This window comes from Rattus norvegicus, chromosome 2 (genome assembly GCF_036323735.1).
Source record: "Rattus norvegicus strain BN/NHsdMcwi chromosome 2, GRCr8, whole genome shotgun sequence".
Classification (NCBI taxonomy): Eukaryota; Metazoa; Chordata; class Mammalia; order Rodentia; family Muridae; genus Rattus; species Rattus norvegicus.
In genome coordinates this window covers 41,833,120-41,858,026 of record NC_086020.1, presented here as the reverse complement: position 1 = coordinate 41,858,026, position 24,907 = coordinate 41,833,120, and the positions used below count along the sequence as shown (strand labels likewise).

Genomic DNA, 24,907 nt, shown 5'->3' with positions numbered 1-24,907 from the left:
ACCCAACTGTGAACCTTTCGGTCTTCAGCGATGACCTGCCTACAAGACATGCTGGCACGATAGTGGCCCAAAACTTGCAGGAGTAACCAACCAATATCTGATTGGATTTAAGGCCCACCCCTTGAAATAGAACCCACACCTATACTGCTTAGGTGGGTGAGACCCTGAAATGAGATAAGCCAGGGCCTAGGAGAAGACCAAATGTCATCATTCTGCTAAAGAAATGTTACAATAAAATTACTCCTAACATCATTCTGCTATACTAGTAGATATTTGTGTTGTGCTCACCCAGAGAAGCTTCACCCTAAAGTAAATCAAAACAAACTGAGACCCACAACTGGACAGTAACAGTAATCATCCTAAATAAGATTTCTCAATCTAATCCCTCCCCTTGATGCTCAGAGAATCTGTGGTAGAAAATTTTAAGAGTCAGAGGGATGGGAACACCAAGGAAATACATCCTTCCAAACAGCACAACTAACACACATATGAGCCCATAGAGACTGACAGCATGTACATTCCCTGCACGGGTCTAAGCCAGATGGGGTTCTAGTGCTGAGAGCAGAAGTAGACACAAGCACTGGTCCCTAACCCAGAGGCTATCTCCAATTAATAACCACTCATGAAGGAAAAAGTTAATCTCTTTCCAGTGGAGTCTCACTGTGTATACAAACCACACTTAAAGACATAGCAATAGATGACCAAAATAAAATAAACTCAATAATATTTTTGAATGTTCTTTGTCTCATAATGCTTTGTCTGCCATTATTTTTATTGATTTACTTTTTATTGTTTTTTATAGATTTTCCATATAGATTATGATTTCTAGTATTATGTTTTCATGTAATTTCTATGTGTGCAAATATGTATTTCTCTGTGTCTTTATGTATTTCTTGTGCTTTGGTGAGGGCTCTCTTTTCTCCAGGTAGCTTTTTTGCTTCAATCTATTCTATTATTCATTTTTATTTTATCTTATTTTATTTTATCTCATTTTTAGCATTTTTATATTTCTGTTCTTATTCTAATGAGACTGTGACAGAAAGAGTTTAGATTTGGGTGAATGTAGAGGCAGGGAGGATCTGGAAAGGATTTGGGGAACAGGAAACTGAAATCATAATATATTGTATGCAAAAAATCTATTTTCAATGAAAGGAAGTAAAAATGTCCCACTGCTTCTAATCACTAATAACTCATTTTAATTCATTAATAGATATTTTTATTTACTTTTCAAATGTTATCTCTTTTCCCAGTCCCATCGATAAACCCCCTAACACATCTCTCCTCCCCCTTTTTTGATGAGAGTATTCCCCCTCCAAAACCACCCACCCCCTTCCCACCTCCCTGCCCTGATATTCCCCTACACAGAAGTCTTGGCAGAACTAAGGGCTTCTCCTCCCATTGGTGCCCAAAGGCTATCTCCTCTGCTATATATACAGCTGGAGCCATGTGTCTGTCCATATGTACTCTTTGGATAGTGGTTTAGTCCCTGGGAGTTCTGGTTGGTTGGTATAATTGTTCTTATGCTTGCAAACCCCTTCAGCTTCTTCAAATCCTTCTCTAACTCATCCACTGGGGACCCCATTCTCAGTTCAATGGTTTGATGTTAGCATTCGCCTCTGTATTTGTCATGCTCTGGCAGAGCCTCTCAGGAGACAGCTATATCAGGCTCCTGTCAGCATGCACTTCTTGACATCAGCAACATTGTCTGTTTTCGGGGGCTGTATGTATATGGGCTGGATCCTCAGGTGGGGCAGGCTCTGAATGGACATTCCTTCAGTCTCTGCTCCAAACTTTGTCTCCATATTTCCTCCTATGAATATTTTAGTTCCCCCTTTTAAGAAGGAATGAAGCATCCACAATTTCATTGACCTTCTCCTTGAGCTTCATGTGGTCTCTGGATTATATCTTGGGTAATTCGAGGTTTTGGGCTAATATCCTCTTATCAGTGAGTGTATACTATGTGTGTGTGTGTGTGTGGTTTGTTTGTTTGTTTGTTTGTTTGTTTGTCTGTTTGTTTGTTGTGATTGGGTTACCTCACTCAGGATGACATTTTCTAGTTCTGTCCATTTGCCTATGAATTTCATGAAGTCATTGTTTTTGATAGCTGAGTAGTACTCCATTGTGTAGATGTACCACATTTTCTGAATCCATACTTTTGTTGAAAAACATCTGGGTTCTTTCCAACTTCTTGCTATTACAAATAAGGCTGCTTTAAACATAGTGCAGTTATATGTTGAAGTACCTTTTAGGTCTATGCCTAGGAGTTGTATAGCTGGGTCCTCAGGTAGTACAATGTCCAATTTTTTGAGGACTGCCAGACTGATGTACCAGCTTGCAATCCCACCAACAGTGGAGGGGTGCTTCTTTTTCTCCACATCTGTTTTCACCTGAGTTTTTTATCTTAACCATTCTGACTAGTGTGAGGTGGAATCTCAGGGTTGTTTTGATTTGCATTTCCCTGATGACCAAGGATGTTGAACATTTCTTTAGGTGCTTCTCAGCCATTGGATATTCCTCATGTGAGAATTCTTTATTTAGCTCTGAACCCCATTTTTAACAGGATTATTTAATTCTCTACAGTCCAACTTCTTGAGTTCTTTGTGTATATTGAATATTAGCCCTGTATCAGATGTAGGATTGGTAAAGATCTTTTCCCAATCTGTTTATTGCCATTTTGTCCTAAAGACAGTGACCTTTGCCTTACAGAAGCTTTGCAATTTCATGAAGTCCCATTTGTCGATTCTTAATCTTAGAGATAGAAATACCTTCCATGCTCATGGATTGGCAGGATTAATATAGTAAAAATGGCCATCTTGCTGAAAACAATCTACAGATTCAATGCAATCACTATCAAAATTCCAACGCAATTCTTCAGAGTTAGAAGGAGCAATTTGCAAATTCATTTAGAATAACAAAAAGCCCAAGATAATAAAAACTATTCTCAACAATATAAGAACTTCTGGGAGAATCACCATCCCTAACCTCCAGCTATATTATAGAGTAATAATAATAAAAACTGTGTGGTATTGGTACAGAAAAAGGCAGGAAGAACAATGGAATAGAATTGAAGACCCAGAAATGAACCCACACACCTATGGTCACTTGATCTTTGACAAAGGAGCTAAAAGCATCCAATGGAAAAAAGGCAGCTTTTTCAACAAATGGTTCTGGTTCAACTGGTACTGGTCAGCATGCAGAAGAATATAAATTGACCCATTCTTATTTCCTTGTACAAAGCTCAAGTCCAAGTGGATCAAAGACCTCCACATAAAATCAGATACACTGAAACTAATAAAAAAAAATGGGGAAGAGCCTTCAACACATAGGCACAGGGGAAATTTTTCTGAACAAAACACCAAAGGCTTATGCTCTAAGATCAACATTTGATAAATGGGACCTCATGAAAATTGCAAAGCTTCTGTAAAGAAAAAGATACTGTCATTAGGACAAAATGGCAATCAACAGATTGGAAAAAGATCTTTACCAATCATACATCCGATAGAGGCTAATATTAAATATATACAATGAACTCAAGAAGTTAGACTCCAGAGAATCAACTAACCCTATTAAAAATGGGGTACAGAGCTAAACAAAGAATTCTCAACCAAGGAATATTGAATGGCTGAGAAGCACCTAAAGAAATGTTCAACATCCTTGGTCTTCAGGGAAATGCAAATCAAAACAACCCTGAGATTACACCTCACACTAGTCAGAATGGCTAAGATCAAAAACTCAGGCGAAAACAGATGCTGGTGAGGATGTGGAGAAAAGGGACCATTCCTCCATTGTTGGTGGGATTGCAAGCTGATACAACCACTCTGGAAATCATTCTGGCAGTCCCCAAAAAATTGGACATCATACTACCTGAGGACCCAGCTTTACCCTTTCTAGGCATATACCCAAAAGATGCTCCAATATATAACAAAGACACATGCTGCACTATGTTCATAGCAGCCTTCTTTATAATAGCCAGAAGCTGGAAAGGACCCAGATGCCTTTCAACAGAGGAATGGATACAGAAAATATGGTACATCTACACAATGGAGTACTACTCAGCTATCAAAAACAATGACTTCATGAAATTCATAAGCAAATTGGTAGAACTAGAAAATATCATCCTGAGTGAGGTAACCCAATCACAAAAGAGCACATACAATATGCACTCATTATAAGTGAATATTAGCCCAAAAGCTCAGAATACCCAAGAATCAATTCATAGACCACATGAAGGTCAAGAAGAAGGAAGACCAACGTGTAGGTGCTTCATTCCTTCTCAGAAGGGGGAACAAAAATGCTCACAGGAGGAAATATGGAGACAAAGTGTGGAGCAGAGACTGAAGGAAAGGCCATCCAGAGGCTGCCCCACCTGGGGATCCATCCCATATACGACCACCAATCCCAGACAAATTGCAAATACCAAGAAATACATACTGACAGGAGCCTGATATAGCTGTCTCCTGAGAGGCTCTGCCAGAGCCTGACAAATACAGAGGCAGTCGCTTGCAGCCAACCATTGGACTGAGAACAGGGTCCCTAATGGAGGAGTTAGAGAAAGGACTAAAGGATCTAAAGGACTAAAGAGGTTTGCAACCCCATAAGAAGAACAAGAATATCAACCAACCACCCCCGCCCCGAGCTCCCAGGGACTAAATCACCATCCCAATGAGATGGACCTATGGCTCTATCCATGTGTATAACAGAGGATGGCCTTGTAGGACATCAATGGGAGGAGAGACCCTTGGTTCTGCCAAAGCTCAGTGCCCCATTATAGGGGAATGTCAGGATGGGAAGATGGGAGGAAGTGGGTGGGTGGATGGGGGAGCACCCTCATAGAAGCAGGGCGAGATAGCAGGTTTCTGGAGAGGAAACCAGGAAAGGGGATAACATTTGAAATGTAAATAAAAAGTATCCAATAAAAGAAAATATATCAAAAATTAGCTGGAAATGAGATTAAAGATGCCACGTGGTGGTTAAGAGCACTTGCTGCTCTTGCAGAAGATTGGAGTTCAGTGCTAGCACTCACATCCTCTGCTTACAAGCACCCATAGCTGCAGCATCAACCATCTGATGCTCTTTTCTAGCCTTTGTGGCCACACATACACGTACATATTCACAGTCACACACAGAGGCACACACATTTTATACATTACATGTGTACTAGTATATGTTATTTATATATCATATACAATTTACATATATATAAATTAAAAATAATAATAATAAAATAGCTGGAAATAGTACAGCAAACAAAGGAGTTATGACCCAGTTTCTGAGTTAGAACAATAACCCGATCCACACTGTTTTAAATAGATTAGAATCAGGTAAGGCTAGCTGGAGAACGTGACATTACCTGGACCAAAGAGAGTGCCTGCCAATAGATTGTCAAAAGAGATAAGAGTGATTCAAACCACAGACATTTAAACAAAGCATGAGCCATAGCCAAGGAGAGGGAGAGGAGTAAATGAAATTTTATAGTGGTTTCTCAAGGTAAAACTTGAAAAGCGAAGATAAATTATTAAGAGAATTACTGTCAGGATAAGTAGAAAACTATCTGGAAGTTGCACACAGTTAAACTGTTATACTTTTAAACACCAGGAAAAAAATTCCAGATGGGTGAAACACAAAATAAGCAACAACAACAATAATAATAATAACAACAACAACAACAACAAATGTAATGGGAAGAAATGCAGAACAAGTGTATATAATCTTGAGATTATCAAAAACAAAACAAAACAAAACAAAAAAGCAGAAACATCAAATGAGAGCAGAAAAGATTCACCTACCACCCTGGGCTAATGGGGAGGAAATGGAAGGGCACTCATCAGCTCCTGCCCAGTTCCAATTGTGCAAAACGGTGAAGCCATGGGGATCTATCGCACAATTCCATGCCCTACATACATGAGTCTACACATATAGCTTAGCATGGTGGCACACTCCTGCAGTGGCATGCAGGGGACAGAGGAAAGAAAGTAGCAAGGTATGGCCAGGCTACATAATACCCTATCTCAAAGAATGAACCAAAACAAAGCTTATTCTTCATGCAATTCATTTTTAAAGGGGATAGGGGCAGAGAGCGACTTAGCAGACACTTGTGGTACACGTCTGAAAACTTGAGCTTAGTCCCCTGTGTCCAGGTAAACATAGAAAGAGAATCAACTTCACAAAACTATCCTGTGACCTCCACACATGTACTGCAGCATGCATGTGCCCCTCTATCATATACATATATATAATAATACATATTATAATATATGTAACAATAATTAATAAAGTGGTTCTTTTGCTTAAGCAAAAACCAAAAAAGATTTAACTCCAAGTAAACAGATTTCTCAGGTAAAAGTTACTTAAAGGAAAAATGTCCAAAAGTAAAAACAAAAATATTTACATCAGAGACGATCCACAAACAGATTTCTACCTGTGTTATCTTTAAATGTCAGTAAAATCAACTAGAAAATAAGGCTCCCAAGAGTAAAATAAACAAAGAACATTAATAGGCAAGTTGCTGAGGCAAAAATTTAACTAACAATTTAAGAAACGCAAATAAGTAAGACACTATTTCCTCTGGGTCAAGTCGACAGAGTTTTTAACTCCTTAAATTATGGGAAAATACACGCCCATCCACATTTCTCATGGAAAAATAAATGAGGAGAGAAAATGTCTGGAGAACAATTATATAATAAGCAAGGAACACATAAGTCAGGCTCTGCTTCTGGAAGAGTGTCTAATGGAAACGATCCCAATCCAACTGCCAGGGGCACACAATAATATTTTACATAGCTAAAAGTTTACATTTGATTGGACAAATGAATGCTTGCTCATCATAAGACCATTCTCTTCTAAAACTTCTGTTGGTGGAGAATATTTAAGGGGAAGGAAAGACTTTCAGACTAGTTTGTTAAAAGAGAAAAATAAGTATAAAGTCATACTTTATCATCTATCAAGAAAACATAGGTTGGCTGAGATATTAATTTAAATTATCCTTCACTTGCAGTGATATAGTCAATAGTAGGCTGTCTGTTAGTTGTAGTGGTAACAACTACTTAGAAATAACAACAGAAAATATACACAGCAACTCAGCAAGCAACAGGTCGGCTCTCACGTTAATAACACAATTCAAACAATTGGGTTTCTGCAAACCTTCCACGGCTGTGATGTGACATGTCTGGTGACACTCATGGTGCACTCCCTCACTTCAGTGTCTTCCACCAGTTCTTCTCTCTTCCTACTAACCTCTTACTCAGAGGACTCAGGAAAACTGCCTGCCCTTTGACACAGAAAGGAAGTAGGAAGAAAGTGACTCGGGCTATGACTATGCTCTCCTGAGGACCTCCCACGTTCTCCAGGAGTGACACATCTGGAAGAAAATGGGGAAGCCTGACCCAGATCTGTGAGCTGGGAGAGTTATGACAGCCCTGATGTAATTTAATACCGGATACTCAAACACCTTTCAGTGGGTTCTCTATCTCTTAATGCACGCTGATTACTAAGAATACAAGTTTGTACAAAACAGGGGAAGTGGCAAGCTCTCGTTCATTCCCAATACAATGTGTCTTCCCTAAAGATCCATATGGAGTCTCTGAAGATCTAAAAATAACACATGGAGAAGTTCAACAATCAAAAAAATCATACTTAAAACCATCTAGAATAGCATCTCTGCCAACCTGTATTTTATTCTTATATTTTGGCCCGGTGTTTACAAACCAATTACATTTATATGTATCGATAGGAAAGGCACGTTCCTATTTAAGTCACACTTTGAAGTTAGTTAGCTTCATAGTTGTTGATTCCTTTGCTCCTGCTGCCGTGCTTTCTACACCACACACATGAGATCATTGATAAGTGCTAACTCTATACTGAAGGTAATTTAATGGGGGCAAGAGTGAGCATAGCTTTCTGAAATGGGGGAGGGGGGACATGAACACTCACACAGGCGATTGTGTGTTTAACAACGGAAGTCATCTCAAAGGTCACAGACTGGGGTAGGAGCTGTGCTATTTGCCAATGGTGGAGAAGGAAAAATCCCAAAGATACATAAAGCTCACTCTAAATATTTGCCACTCTATTTTACTTAAGATCAGAGGGTATTAGCACGGGTGAGCTGAGAACACAGAGGTCTCCAGGCTACAGGATCCAGTTTCCTTAGTCAACAGCATGCAGTTAAACAGGCTCAACAGTGCCTAAGGGTTTCAGAAGAACTCCAGGACTCTGCTATACCACGGAGAGGTACTTATATTACTAAGTACAATCCTTTGGGGATATGGATTTTTAATTTATTACACTCTCTGCCAACTCAGTTATTTTAGCTGGTTTCCATCAGGATTTTATTTACTATTGTTTGTTTGTGACTTCATTCATAAAACCCACCTGATTCTATTCTGCTGACGTTTACTGTCACCTCAGAGAGGAGAGAATAACAAAAGGTATTTTGTAAAGAGAAAATGAAATTATTAGCTGATTTCAGAATCTTGTGTTTGATGAAGGCATTACGTGCATTCATGATATCTGGTTTCTCTTCGTACTCAGAAATTCCAAGAGCAATTATGTTAAAGCAAAGTCATCTACTTAGCAGAATAACACAGAACAAACCAGAGTGTTATAAGACCTGACGGTATCTCTGGGAGCAGAATTATTAGTTCACAAATTTAAGGCAGATATACCTGATGTACAAAAACATTCATTTTACTCTACAGAAGAAAAAAAAACCCACTTCAGTCCTATTTGATAACACATGCACATGCATGCTCTCTCTCTCTCTCTCTCTCTCTCTCTCTCTCTCTCTCTCTCTCTCTCTCTCTCACATACACACACACACACACACACACACACACACACACACAAACACAAACACACACACATCTTTGTAATTACACCAGTCACAGGCTTAGGCTTTGAGCAGGTTTTTCTATATTTAGGCAAAAGGAAAAAAAAAAAACATACGCTTTCACTCTGAGGATGCTCGCTGGGTTTCTTGCACCCTCCAACCACAAACACACTTCCCTCCTGCATGTCTTTTCTCACTTACCTTGAGCGGAAAAATCTGGAAAGGGAGACTGGCTCCTGTGAGCCAGCATCAGAATGTGGCCAAGGGAAATGAAGTCTCAGTTCCTGCCAACAATAGAAATGTTTGACATTCGATAGCAGGAAAATACAGGGAGCTGACACCCCATCTAATCTCAGGGCTTTCATACCAGATACTTTAACAAAAACAATTCAAGCCCCTGACGCAACAGAAGGTGGCCTTTGCATAATGTTGAGTTCCTAGTGTCTCCAAAACGTATCTGATATTTATTTATGACCCAAATATATTAAGCCTGAAATGGAAAAGCTTCTAAAATTTCCCAAGTGCTTACATAAAACTGCCTGCATAATGGTTAGCAAGCAAGTTAACAGGAAACGTGTTTAAGTCCAACGTACGCGCCCTATCCCTACCCCTGCATCATGAAAGTTTCTTGAAAGCTTTAATGCAGAAACCATGAATATCTCTGTCAAAATCTCTAGATCCAGTTTTTAAAACATTTGGAAAGAATCCTAGGAAAGTTTGTGCAACGTTTCAGATTTAAAAACAGAAAATTCAAGATCAAAGGTCCCATGTGACAGTCAGTAAGGGGGCTTTATTGGTGCAAAAAAGTAAAAAAAGGCAGATTCCCTGTAAGTGGGATTGAAAAGTGAGAAGCCATTATTAATAGCAATTATAATAAATGAAAAAGCTTCCGGTACCCTAACAGTGTTGGGTGTACGAGTGGATGTACAATCGAGTTGTTGACCAAAAGGGCCCCCTGGAAATCCCCAAACAATGCCGAGAGCTGTGAAGCTAACAGACTGCTCTATGCAATTGGACATGAAGGCTCCATTGTTGATGACAGCACCCATACAACTCGTGGAACATGGAGTTGCCAAGCTAGTGCCTCCATAAAGCCATCACTCTCTTTTCTAGTGTCTTTGGTCTGGGAAAGTTCTGTGCAGTCCAAAAAGCAGAAACATAAATGCTAACCAATTCACAAACCCTTTGATCTACAATGGTGCCTTGGCTGCAAAATATGCTAGGGCAATGGTGGCACAAACTTGGGGAGTAACCAACCAATGTATGATTTGATTTAAGGCTCACTCAATGAGATAAAACGCATATCTGGCACTGCTTGGGTGGCCAAGAACCAGAGGCTAGGTAGCCCAGAGACCTAGAGTAAAACCAAATACTTCTGGTTAAAAACAAAATAACGTAAAATGACTCATAATATTCTGCTATACACAGATGAGGCCCTTATTCATCTATGTATAGCAGAATAGTCTCATCATCAGAGAAGCCTTCTCCTGCAGAGGATAAAAACAAAGACAGAGACCCATGGCCAGTTATTACTCAGAGAGAAACCTTGTAACACGGAGATCTAAATGGGATGTGCCCAAAAAATTCCTCCCATTAGATCTCAGGAAATCCCACGGAAGAGGAGGTGGAAAGACTGAGAGTCAGAGGGAGTGGAGGACACCAGGAGAACAAGGACCTCTAAATCAACTGAGCAAAGCTCCTATGAACTCAGAGACTGGAGCAGTAAGCACAGGGATGAGATGGGTCTACACCAGTTTCTCTGCATTCGCTCTTAGTCTAGTATTTTCATGGGACTCCTGGATCTGTGAACCTGTGCGTTCCTGATTCTACTGCCTTCTCTTGGGGCTCTTTTCCTTCTGGTGGTTTGCATTGTGCGACTCTGATGTGATGCTCTTTCTCTTGTCTTTGTTTAGTTCATTTTGTTATGTTTTGTTGTTATCTCTGAGAAGCCCATGGGTTTTTCTTCCTCCCCCCCCCCAAGAGAGACAGAAAAGAAGTGGATCTAGACGGGAGGGGGTCTGGGAGGAACTGGAGGAAGTAGAGGGAGGGGAAACTACAATCACGATATATTGTATGAGGAAAGAATCAATGTTTTTAGTGGGGGAATGGGAAATAAAAATAAAACAATAAAATTCTGTTGAACTGGACTCTAAATAATTGCTCCATATACCATAAAATTATCATGTTTAGCTTGGCAACTCGACACAACATTACTTTGGTGTGTATTAAAAACAATTTTTACATTGTGATCAAGGCTGCTGTAACAATATTGGTATGAATTCATTTTAGTATTTTTCTAACTCTCTTAGAGGTATTTTTGCCAAAATCTCACATAAGCTCTAATCCAAGTTCATTATGGTATATAATTTATGTAATTAATCCATCCCTAGACTATTTTGTACCAAGTGACTCTCATAACAAGATAATGAGGGCCATTTAACTTTTACGGCAGGGAAGGAAAGAATGGGAAGTCTGAGAGAGCCATTTAAAAGGATAAATTTAAAATTCGGTTACTTTGTGGTATGATTAAATGAGAACACAGGTCAAGGCCTAAAAACTGCATCTAAAATGGATATCACATACTCGAAAAAAAAAGTGGTAAAAAGAACTCAACTCTAATTTTATCTAATGTCTCCTTACATTGATTTTTATTTCCTATACAACAAAATTACAAGTTAAGCATAAAGCTCATTGCCCTGGTACAATTGAGCTATGAAAAGACAGCCATATGCATAATATCTATCTTTATCTACAGACCATTGATCTGACTGTGACATATGGATACAGACTTCCTGTGCCCCTCAATAACTAGAGAACTTTAGGAAGTCATGATAGATCTGTTACACTGTCAGTCTCAAGGAGGAATTAAAGGTTAATTTGATTAAAATCTTCTGGGGTTAATGTTGAAACCACTCTACTCCTAAAAAGGCAAAACTTCCAAAATAAATGGAGTTCTGTTATAAATGCCAAAAGAAAAGTTCTCTTTCATCTCTAATTCTACTGGACCCTCTGCTGGACACTCTACATAGCAAAAAGTGGGGACAGGATCAAACGCACTCTTAGTTCTCTAATGTTCTGTAGCATTACCTATAAAAGCATCCTTTAAAATACTAGTTTTATTAATTCTTTGAGAATGCCTTACAGTGCATTTTGATCTTACTCATGTTCCTTCCCTAACTTATTCCAGATCCACCTCCCTAACCAGTAAACTTGATCTCTCTCTCTCTCTCTCTCTCTCTCTCTCTCTCTCTCTCTCTCTCTCTCTCTCTCTCTCTCCCTCTCCCTCTCCCTCTCCCTCTCCCTCTCCCTCTCCCTTTCCCTCTCCCTCTCCCTCCCCCTACTTTTCTCTCAATCCCTTCTCCTCTCTCTCCATGAAATCCAATTGGTGTTGCCCCAAAACGTTTGGCATTGGGACCTATGCTGGATCATAGTCAATAAGGAGCCACACTCTTAAATTAACTCTTGGTCCTCCCAGTAGTTATTAAACACCAATAGACTCCTTTGCCAAATGATAGGACTTCATGATTTCCTGCCTCCCTCACAGTAGGATTTTGTCAAGCTTGAGCTTTCACAAGTCTTGTGGATGCTGTCACAATGATTGTTAGTTTATAGATAGATAGATAGATAGATAGATAGATAGATAGATAGATAGATAGATAGATAGATAGATAGGCAGACAGACAGACAGACAGAGACATGAAGTTGGGGTGGGTAGGGAGGTGGATCTGGAACAAGTTGGGAAAGGGAAGTAAGATCAAAACGTATTATATGACATTCTCAAAGAATTAATAAAACTATTATTTGAAAAGATGCCTCATCAGTAATGCTGCAGAACATTACAGGACTAAGAGTGCATTTGATCCCTTCCTTCCAACTACCCTGCTGTGACCAGAGGATAGTTTCCTTGTAATTATCTACCAACTCTAGCTCTTACATTCCCTCTTCCTTGAAGATCCCTTAGGAATCTGTCAGGAAGGATGTGATAAAGACATTCTATTTAAAACTAAGCATTTCACGGTCTCTTATTCTCTGCATGTGAAGCAACTTTGACTTCCTATGCTAATTCTCATTTACTACAGGAAGAAGCTTCCCTTATGAGGGTTGAGAGGCATGCTGATCTGGGTAGAGCAATAAGTCATTGTGAGTCATTTTATTGGTGTGTCCATTAATTAAAATATTAGTAGGTTTTCCTCTAAGGCCAATGACATATCTAGGGACAGGTTCTGATATGACAGTATAAGATATGAGTTTCATCTTATGGAACAGGCCTTAAACCCCATCAGAGAGTAGTCACTCTCATAATGTTCTGACACTGCTGCATTAGTAGATATGTCTCTCCAGAATAGTCATCACTGTATCTCCTAAATTTAGCAGCTGATTAAGGTGAAAGATTCCTTTCATCCTCCAGTAACCTACATTACACCTTCCAGCACTATGAATGTTAACCAATAGAGATAAAGTCCCCAGGTCCCGCCTGATTTCTCTATTTGACTCAAGGATGTGCTGTCTCGTTTGCTGTGGAATTATGTCTTCCGGTAACTTCAGAGGCTACACTTGTAAAGGCTGCCTGACAGGATTTCTCAAATGAGAGCTGAATGAGTATGGCACCAATGTACTTGCCAAATCACATGGGAGGAAGCCCACTAGGCCTTGATGCTACACAAGAAGCTATAGACAACTAAGGATAGCTGGGAGTGGAGAGGTGCCCTTCCCCAGGGAATGTGTGTGCAATAACAAATAGTGGAAAAGATGTCATGAGTTCAAAGGATATCAGGATAGGATATTTGGGAGGTTTTTGAAAAAGAGAAGGGAAGGAGGGATTATAAATATAAACTCAAAAAGCAAACAAAGAAAAAGGATGTGGTATTTTCAACAATATGGTCTTCATGTCAAGTTCTGGAGGATAATCAAGCACAATGACAATAGCCAAAGTGTTTGGAAGTCTATGGAAACTCACTGGCCAGTAACTCCAAATGAGGTAATTTACTCCTGAAACTGGGTGTCTATTTGCTAGCATTTGCTATCTAGTTTGAGTATTCTTCCCCCAATATTACTGACCAGGACACATAGGTGATGTTTTGCTTGCTGAAAGCAATATTGCACTAAACCAAGAAGAAACTGATAATATTGCAAAATACAGACTACAGTAACCAGGAATTCCTCTAAACAATATCCAAAGACTAGAAAGGTAACCAAACAAGGGTTGGGAGGAGCACCTCTTAAGGCCAAAAGAGAGTTTAAACAATTTCATTATCAAGTTCAACAATAAAGATCATAGTTGTGTTCCTTAATCCTTCTCTTAAAAGGGTTAACAAGCAGCTAATTGATAAAGAAGAAGAAATAACCTCAAACTATGGTTGTGATATAATGATGAATACTTAGCTTCTGGGCTTTTATACCTACCTAAGAAAATAAAACATACTACTTGTTCGAAAGCCCAGAATTCTTTTTTCCTTAATTAACTAAGTGCCCTCTCCTTTGCAATACAATCAATCACACTAAGCAACATTTTCAGCCAAACTGCGGTGTGGAGGGGGAGGGAGTTAAGGCTGGTGCACTCCATCCATACTCCAAGAACCAACTGCAGACCATTCTCTCTGCATCCGTGGATGGGTGTGGCCAACCAATCCACTAGTCAGCAACAGGCAGACACACAGCTCATCCTGGAGAGAAGTGCCTATTTTCCATACCTTCCCTGACTCCACAAAGAGCCCCTCAGCCAAATGAAGAGCCTAGCTACAGAAGGCTGACCTTGCCATTAGAGAGCTTAAATTTTGGTATGGAAGAAACCAAGTATCTAAAACATTAAAAAAAATGTAATAACTACTATAATTTTGGTTAAAAAGAAAAGTCCCACATCCATAGAATTCCAGAGGCAACAGCTACATCATGAAAGAAGAAGATTTATGGACATTTTAATAAGCACTCTTGGAAATAATCCAGATTTTTAAACAGATCTGAGAAAAAAAAAAGCACTATAGCTAAAGGTGAAAAAAATCAACATTTAAAGAAATGAATTTAAAGTAATCTTGTTATGTTTTACTTTAACCACACATACCCCAAAAAGACACAAAAAAGAGCCAAATTTCATGAATAAAACATTGTCTTTACTCTGTAAGAGAGGCAATTTTCAATAGCCCATAACCTTTAGATTAAAAAGAGAAGGGAAGAAATATCACTTCATTAGACGTGGACACTCTCAAATTACCCTTAAGATTCAAAGTCACATTTTATTTTTTCAGTTAACACTCTAAGCATACATGGTGAGGTGTCTCTTACCTTTGTTGTTTAATGATCCATCTCACTCCAGCTCAATCGTTTTATAGCCAAACCGGGAGAAAATGAGGCATCTGTTCTAAACCACATATAGCTTGTTTGTTCAAGCAGAAAGTTGACTAAATTCTCCTAGACTAGGAAGAGAATGGCATGTTTGCTCGGGCACATCGAAGGATTTAATTGCAAAGCTGGGAATTATTCCACAGATGTGAATAGATATCTAATTTATGTGACAAAGGAGAGATTATTCTCCCGGGAGCCGTTATTTACATAGTCATTTCCCTAACTAGATTTCCCCACACATGAGGATTTCACGTCAGGAAAGTGTTGCCAAAAATGCCTCACCACGTCAACCAAGAAGAGGACATAAATGTCTTGTTAGCTGTAAATAATGATAAAAAGAGGTCTTTGGGAATATAATTACAGCTGGCTTATCCTGGTGTTTTAAATATACATTAGCCCAAGTAAATGGCAGCATATTAATCTTAATTAATTAAATAAAATAGGTTTGTTATGCATGTTTCTATAAATTTCAAAATAAGTAAAGACAAGGGGGAAAGATCACTTCTATTTTTCTTTCAAAATTCTTTTTCCTACTGTAAACCCCATAAACCATCTTCCTCTCTGTAGGTTAATATATGTATTTCTGTCCTCTCCACACGTGTACAATGCTTTCTATAGTAACCTTTTGAACTTCTTTTGTAGAATATTCACTAGAAATGTTTATGCCGATCTTTGGAGAAAATGGCTTATCAGGGCATTTGCAACATTTTATCCCCCCCCATCCCTACTTTTTCTGTAACTCGTGGTAGCTTATTATCTTTATCTATAGTTATTTAGAAGTTATTCTAAAGGCAAAGAGGATTGGACAGGAAGTCAGAAATATGAAGGCTGACCATGGCACTGGGCAGGTTATGTCATTATTGGAAGAAGCATTCTGCTACATGATCAGTTGCTCTCTATGGTCCTAACAAGGGTGAAACTTTGGCTTTTGCTTTTTTTATAGCAATTCACACTTATCACAAAAAAAAAAAAAAACAAAAAAAAAGAAGAAGAAGAAGTAAGCCTTTCCCTTGGTGGATATGAACTCAGAAAACCACCAATAACACAGAAAAGAGATGGAGGTGGGAAAGACAGAAAGCCGAAATAGAAGGGAGGAATGAAGATAGGATAACAAGTACCCAGCAGACCTAGTGCTGACTAGATAGGGTGCTAATCAGAAAAACATCATTTAAAGAAAAAGAGGAGACACTGCGGTTCGGGGGCAGAGATGGTAACCATGCCTCTCCTTTGGAAACTGTCTTATCCGGTTTCACTTCCTGCCCCTTTTGTGGGGCCCACAAAGCTGCATCTCATGATTAGCATGTACACTGCTCAGTTGTCTTTCTTTGGATTCATGGGTCTCAGAACAAGTGGTGACCTTTGATTAGTATAGGAATGTTATTATTTAATTCTGTGCATCGACTGTCACACGGCATGGGAATTGCTGTGATGGGTAATCTGCAGGAAAGTAATAAATCTGTAACAAGTCCAGTGAGGTCTGGATTGACTAAGCGAAACCTGAAAGAGGTTCAAGTCCCCATGACCTTATCACTCTTATATCTTGTATGCTCCACATTCTCCCCTATTCTTCTAGCCAACCAGTTCTGTGCACCTAAAACTCATGGTGAGGTTTACTATAACAATAGCCTCACCCCTCACTCTACAGTACCAATTTTCTGAATTATTTACTTTTCTTCTTGCTTGGACAAAATAAATGATGGAAGCAATGTGGAGGAAGGTTTCCCTGGGTTCACATGTCCATGACAATGGAAACAAGCTGTCTCTTCAAATACCGCACCACCTGGGGACCAACTGTTCAACACGAAGGCCTGTGGGGATGTTTCACCTTCACACTCTTGCGTCTGATCCCCTGAAGACAGGCTTTTAAGTATTTTACTTGTAAGGATTCAAGCAGAAAATTTAAAGAGAATTTTATATGTGGTAAAAAAAAAAAGAGGTCTAATAATAATATGAATCAAAATTTAAAATTGTTTACATGCGCCTTTTGTAAACCAACAGTAACTATGGGTGTCTTGTTGCTATTTTATTCTGAAAAAATCAAAATAATGATACAATAAAATATTAGCCTTAAATTCTCTGTAAAGATTTCCAAAGTGCCTAAATTACTTTTTATTATGGTTTACTAGACCACAGATAACAACAGTTTAGGCAATGGTGTTTTTATACAAAAATTAGATCAACAGGAAGTCTAGCACTATTCGAGAAAGAACAGGGACAGATGGAGTAATAAAAGCTTCCTTTCTTTTACTCTAAAACAGGGTCTCATTGAATAACCTTGACTGATCTAGAATTTGTTGTAGATCAGACTGGCTTCAAATACACAGAAATTTGTCTGCTTCTGCCTCCCAAGTCCTAGAATTAAAGGCATGTGCCATCATGCCTGGCCAGCAGCTATATTATAAAGAGGTATATAAATCATTTGGAGCTTGAAGATCCTACATCATAAAACAAAAGATGGAAAGATGGATAAAAAAATGTGAAATCTCTTAAGCTCTTGAACATGCATCAAGAATTAATTTCAATATGGCAACTGTATCTTAGCTAACTGCCATCCTCATTTTCTTAGAACGTATTCACAACCCTATGGGCTAGTACGCAAGGAAAGAAACTAATTCACAAGAAACCAGAAAATCTCAGAGTCTATGAAAGAATAAGAACACCTGCCACAGACACAGGAGGCACTACTGTGGAAAACTAGCGTACCTTGTTCCTACACTGTTGGCATCTACAGAACAACTGCAGTTGGAATTCAGCATGGTTCCACATGCAGACTAGGGCAGGAGCTCAATGATCAACTGAAGTCTCACCACTCAATATTATGTGCTGCAAAAAAGTTGATTGCTTTAAACAGTTTCCCTCTGGAAAGTTCGAAGTGTTAGCCCATCCCTGAAATTTTGGAGCCAAGGTCTCCAGGTGGTAGCTTGCACCCTTATCTTTTTTTTTTTTAAATTTCAGATCCATCTTACAATGTAAATGGATTTGTAGAAAGTTGTGAGTATAAAATACAAATTACCACGTACCTACTTCCAAAGAATAAGGGAGCACAAAGAGTTTGCGAGGCTCTTTGTGACTAAGAAAAGACTCTTTCTCCTCTTCTTCTTCCTTACTTTCAGGCTACAAGACCATGGGAATGGGGAGTGAACTAAAGCCAAACATCCATATTTAACAGTAAGCCTTTTCTTTCATTCTCCATTCTTATAATACCTCACATTGAGAAGAATTGTTCCTATAGTAACATAAACCTACCCTATTAACAAAAATGTTCTGTGCTATTATTTCTCTCTCATACTACCAATATTTTTCTTATGTGGTTGTACTTTTATCTAATGGGGATCCAGTAGAAAAAGACAATATGTTGTTTACCAATAAACTAGTATTATCAGCAAAACTGATCACTTGTCCAAGTTAATTAATACTATAAACAGGCCCTCTTGAGAACACACCATTCTTTGACTTGTAGAAAGACCTTCAATAGAACACACAGTGCTTTTGAAAATGGGGCCACCCTAACAGTGATATTCAAGCTTCTTGAAATACCACATGTATATTATGCAAGTATTGACCACCCCGCTGGAAAGTACAAGGAATTTATAAAGTAAAGAAAAATCTTGAGGTAACAAATCCCTAGCATAGGTCAACAGACTTTTTAAAAAAAGGAAAATGATATTACAAAGTAGCACAAGGATTCAATCGGATAGCAAGACCTTGTCTTCCTGGTTTCTAGAAGTCTCATCCTGTCATAAGCTTTCCTGAGAATACCAATTAAGAAACAGAAGACTTGACCTGAATATCCAAAGAAATTACTTGAAAGAGCTTAACTACCAATCGGTCCTTCTCTGTTTTCCTCCAGAACATGTGCCCCTTGAAGGCTACTTGAGTGAATCCAGTCTAACAACTGGCTGATCAGTGCTTCCAGATACTTTTTCACACTAATCTGACCTGTGTCATCAAAAAGGCAGGTAACCTTTGAAATCCAAGGAATAACCCCAGACCCCAAGGCAGAAAGAGTGAGTTCCATGGTAATATATCCTAGTCCTGATGTTCAGTTTCCAGGAAGAAATGACTTAGCTATCCTCTGTACCTAAATAGCACCTGTAACGTGGGATTTCTTTCAGAAACTAACACATCAAAATGGGAATGGGAAGCTGTGTGATACAGTGGTGCTCAACATTTGCAAATGCTGTGAGTGTGCATGAAAAAAAATTCCCTGCTTAGAACGTCTCAGGACAATCCACTTGTTCATTCTGCTAAAGTATTTAATTGTACACTGAATATGTATCAGGCCTCTCCAAGGAACACTTGTATGAATGACTGAAGTTATGACCTGTCCTGTCACTACTGGATTTTCTTTTTCTGTTCAAATCACCTCTCTTCTAGAGCAATTTCCTTTCGGAAAGTAGTTAAGAATGTGTGTCATGTTTGCCTGCTTAAACTGTAACTACTTGTAGCATTTTGGAATGAAGCCCATTATTCCCTGGGCTTCGTTACGCATAAAAATTCCCACAGTTGGTGTTCTTTCAAATGCAGAAGTCAGCACAGTCTCCAAGAAACGTTCTCTTTATCTTTGATAAAAGAGAATTAAAATATGTCTGGACTTTATCAAGTCTGGCTTCAGGCTCTTGTGGGAGGCTGCAGTTGGTAGAAAGAAATTAAATTATTAAGAAGGGAAGTTTCCAGTAGTGAAATGAAAGATGTAGCCATGAGTTTTACATAAAGATCATGAGTATAAACACACACATAGACCCCTATGTCTATTCTGCAATGTAAATGGACCCTTCCTTATTCATTGGCCACTGCAAACCAGAATATCTTGATGGTGGTTCTGCTCAACTGAATCCCTTGCTGCAATGAAGTAAAGGTAGACTAAGTTTATGTGAACTCTGAGAGTAAAGTGTACTTTACTTGTAGATAATTAATCACCCCCAAGGAATTCGGGTTGATGCAAGTTTTATTGGTTACAAATGAGCGATAATATAAGCATTTGTAGGATCCTATTACATTACTAGTCATGGGCAGTCACGTACTAAACTACCAACTAGACTGGAAGAATCAAAGCTTTTCACTCAACCAGTTATGACTTAAATACTACATCCCTTCGCCCACAAAAAGAAGGCTCACTGGATTTTTAAGACTGGGTCCCCAGCTGATTGATACAATCTTTCAGAAGTGATTTTGGACCACGAGGACTCTGACATAGTGAACAAGTTAATTCTATGGTAGATTCACAATTGGCTAGCATTATTGAAAAGTGGTGGTGACCTTCAAGAATTGAGACCGAGGTTCTAAAAGTCACTGAGCATGTCTTTGGGACATCTTGTCCTGAGCTTCTACACTACCCACTCTGCTTTCTGGGTGTTATGAGGTAAAATGGTTTCTTTCACTGTCATGTACCACGTCACCACATGCTCGGAAACACTGCTCGGTAACCACAAACCAAAACCATGAGCCAAAGTAAACCTGTCCTCTTTTGACTTAACTTTCCTAGGTATTTTGTCACAGTGATGAAATCCAACGAATTAAAAATCCCAATCACATAAAGTGACATAAACATGATGGTGTGTTCACTGGGAAATCGTCAGCTGTATAGTATTTGGTTGTATATGTTCCGGATGGCTTCTCCTTCTCTCGATCACATTAATATCCAGAGGAAGAGGCAGAGAGATATATAAATAGCATTCTTTTCAAGTGACGAGATGTACAGGAGGAGACTAGAGAGCTGAGGAGCTATGTATTGAAGGGGTTCCCTCATGCATACGCAAGGCTACTATTGCTCTGCATGATCCATGAACGTACTCTGGAAACTTTCCCTCTAGGACTGTATAATGGCCAGTCTCGGTGTGATCATTACACTATCTTCAGGAAAGTGCTCCAAACGGGAAACACCTCGTTACCTTTGAGCTAATTTAATGCCAAGAAACTGGAAGAAAAAAAACGCATCTGCCTGTCTTAACAATTATTTAAGAAGTACTATAATTAGGTGTAGGCATATCTGAGACTTTGAAAGATTTAATTCTGTAATCACCGACAAGGAAGCTTTTCCCTTCGGTTGATCTTCAGACAAATGAAGCCGCAGTGGGAATGATTGATCCAACAGTCTTCCTGTCTTCATACCCACACATCTGGTGGAGCATATGAACAGGCAAAGAAAACTTTCATCAAATTTCTATTAGTGAAATATACTCGGGAGAGATGACTCCCCTTTGGCAGACTTTTAAACATTAAACCTCATTTTTTGCTTTATTTTCAGTCTAGGAAATGGGATAATAACCTAAAGTTGCCCTTTATGGACAAGATGCCTAGGCATTGAATAAAGTATTCCTAGAAGAGCAGTTGAAAGTAAACCCATGGACCTCAACCACATGGCCAACCACTATTTATGGGTGAAGTATTCTTATTTAAATGCTTTAAAATGCCACAGCGAGCTTAGGATGCTTGAGATTGTACCAGAAGCAGGGTCTCTGAACAATGTAAATATAAAAAACAGGACCACTCTGGATTCCAGAAACCCTAACTGGGAGATGATGATTTCTAGTCTCTTCTCTGCTCAAGCCATACCTCTGCATTGAGTCAGCAGTCTATTTACAACAAGGAATGACATACCTATAGTGACCCCTTTCCCCCTAGGTAATTCCTGGGTACTCATGATTTTGTGTGATGCCTTGTATATGCTTGTCCCAAGGAGTGGCACTATTTGGAGGTATTGCCTTGTTGGAGTAGGTGTGTCACTGTAGGCATGGGCTTTTATACCCTAGTCCTACCTACCTGGAAGCCAGATTTCCACTAGCAGCCTTCAGATGAAGATGTAGAGCTCTCAGCTCCTCCTGCACCATGCCTGCCTAAATGCTGCCATGTTTCCACCTTGATGATAATGGACTGAGCCTCTCAACCTATAACCCAGCCCCAATTAAATGTTGGCTTTTATAAGACTTGACTTCTCAGCAGTAAAACCTTATCTAAGACATTTTGGAATGCTATGCTTTCAATGCATGTGATCCAACAGTGTATATGTCTTTTCTCTGTGAACAGCCCACTCCATGACAAGAATACATGTCGGAGTCATACAGTGTAGCAATGAAGGACTGTGGATACAGGTAAAGCATAAATAATCAAACTGATATGTCCATATAAACTCCTTGAGAATGCAGTAGAGTCTGGGCAGGAAGAGGAAGGGTAAAACTGTGGGCTTCATGTATTGATATACAGGTATTAGGATAGGCCTCAATTTGGTTATGTCATACAATAAAGTGAGTATTATTCAGAATCTTCAAGAAAAGTCTCCTCCCCACTCCCACTCTCTCATACTTCACTTCCTGAACCGTGGTTCTATTGGACAAGAAAGGACCTCAGCAAGATGAATGAATGAAAGCTCAAAAGATAAAACTAAGACAGACCTGAAAATTGGGCTATAAGTGCACTCTATACCCTGAACTACAGCCAGTCCTCCCTTGAAATGAGCCCTCACTGACACTGAACACACAGTTCCATAAAAACTTGCCATCCATTGCCAGGCAGCCTTGTTCCCTGTTAAATTTTCTCCCTCATTAGACAACGTTATGCCCAATATACCCAAGAGGTAAATAAAGCCTCACTCTTTCCAAGTATAGCGGTGCCTTGGCATATAACAAAAAGCATCGCATGTTTACAGTTTCTGTGTGCTTCTGCAAGGGTTAATCTGCCAAAATGGTAGATTAGCCTTCCAAATAAAAGCATACAAAAATGAGAAATCTAAAGAAACCAGAGAACCCTCAGGAAGCCTTACAAATACCCCATAGAGGGCTGGAAGAGGAAGTCCCAAAAGAGAAAAAAATAAGAAAAAACAAACAAAGAGTAATCAAAAATTTATAGAAAAACATTATAGGTGACCTTCCTGGAGCCATGCCTGCCCTGACTTCTGAATACAGGATTTAATCAGAACCAGATGACACTTTGCAGAAGTTCATACCCTAAAGGATAGAGTTTCTGGAAAAGCCTAAGGCCATATGTATGCTCAGCACCTGGCTAATATGCCTTTCATGCTGCTCCTGGTTGAATTCCAATAGACAGACTTCATCCCACAGAAGCTACATGCCACACCATGACGGAAACATGCAATGCTTCCAAGCTGTCTTGCCATGGACCACTTTTACTCCAACAGTTCTTAAACCCAACTGTTCATCACAATGGCTCTGGGAGCGTCTCCATAACAGAGATTCCCAAGCAGCATCCCCACAGAGCCTGAATTATGATAATGCCCAAATAATGATAAGATAGTTCCACTCTTAGTAAACAATCAAAGTGATGGTGAAAGTGAAGTCACTCAAGCCCGGAAGAACTCTGTCAGACCAGGATGTTGTAACACCCTCACGCTCTGCCTGTTCCCCCAGTGGAGTCTTTCTAGAAGCATCTGAAGATGTTCTGCCCACCACTATGGCAATGAGGCAGCACAAGAAAGGCCCACCCTTCTCGGCCCTGACTAAGCTCCAATTTACTGCCAATTCCAACACATCCTGGAAGGTCTCTCTCTTTATTCTCACTCACGGAAATGATGTGAACTGTATTTTTAAAAAATAATAATAAAAGTAAAGTAAAAAATAAAACTAAGTACTTGCTAGACAAGCATGAAGGCCAGTGTCTGAATCTCTAGCACCCACAGAAACTATTTGTAACCTAAGTACTGTGGAAGAGGTAGACATAGCTAGATTCTGGGAGCTTGTTCAAGGCCACCCTGATCAGTTGGTGAATTCTGAGTTTAGTGAGATATTGTCTGAAGAACTGAGTGGGAAAGAATAGAAAAATACCATACACCAACCTCCAACCTCCATAGCCCCCCACACACACACAGACAAGCAACACACATTCAAGCACAGGCATGTGCACACATACATGTACACACACAAATATTTAAAAATATATAAAATACATACATGTGACAACATAGGAACATTTTGGAATGGACTTACTGGCAGCTGTCATCCATAATCTATGGACAAAAGCATTTTCTTGAATGAAATTGTAACCCATTTTTCATCCTTTTCCCCCTCCCCCTGCCTCCCACTAGCAGGCATTCTGCAATCCATGACATATATTTTTATAAAGTAATGATTACCAATGAATTGGTGCTCTATAATTCTAGAAGAATATCTAGACGATAATATCTCCAGGCAACCATGAAATTTTCTATTTTTGGAAATGAACCAAGTGTTTTCAGGTTAAGGAATAGTTGCTTCCTTTGCTATTAGATATAGCAGGGAAGAAATTACAGCAATCAATCAGTCTAAATTTTGTGTTTAACTAATAATGCAGCATAATCATAAATAACTTTAAACATGCATATTGCTGTCTTCAAAGAACAGCTGAAATAAGTAAAAATAGAGAAATGTGACCAGGTTAAATAAGTCCAAATAGAGAAATGTGACCAGGTCCAAGTGCCTCCTTGTTTGTGAAAGGCAGACCATGGGAAGTCAGGTATCATTCAGGCTAGCAAACTAAGGATGAGCGAGCTTTTGACAAAGTAGGAGTTAAAAAGCCCAACGCTCCCAGCATCCTCCTGAGGTTCAGTGGTACCCAGCTTAGGAAGGCAGTCAGAGCACTGATGAACACTTCACTACCTTTCTCTGGATCTCCTACAGATCTCAAGGATGGAGCCCTCTGACCCTGACGGTCTAAAATCTCAACGCCGTGTGATAATGACTCCCACGTGCTGATGGAAGAAGTCAATGCTAAGCGCACGCTGCCCTAGTTCACACTCAGTGCCCTGACGTGGCT

The 24,907-nt window shown here is 39.3% G+C and overlaps 1 protein-coding gene across 4 annotated transcripts in view; it reads right to left on the bottom strand.

Annotated features, from left to right (window-relative positions):
- Window positions 1–24,907, bottom strand: part of Pde4d (phosphodiesterase 4D) — a 1,514,231-nt gene that overhangs the window by 1,404,541 nt on the left and 84,783 nt on the right. Inside the window, exon 2 of one of the 4 annotated variants that reach the window (XM_063281301.1) lies at window positions 9,026–9,108. The exons of the other annotated variants lie outside the window; for them this stretch is intronic. The gene's annotated coding sequence lies outside the window, so the exon portion shown is untranslated. The remainder of the gene's footprint in view (window positions 1–9,025; window positions 9,109–24,907) is intronic. 4 annotated transcript variants of the gene reach the window in all.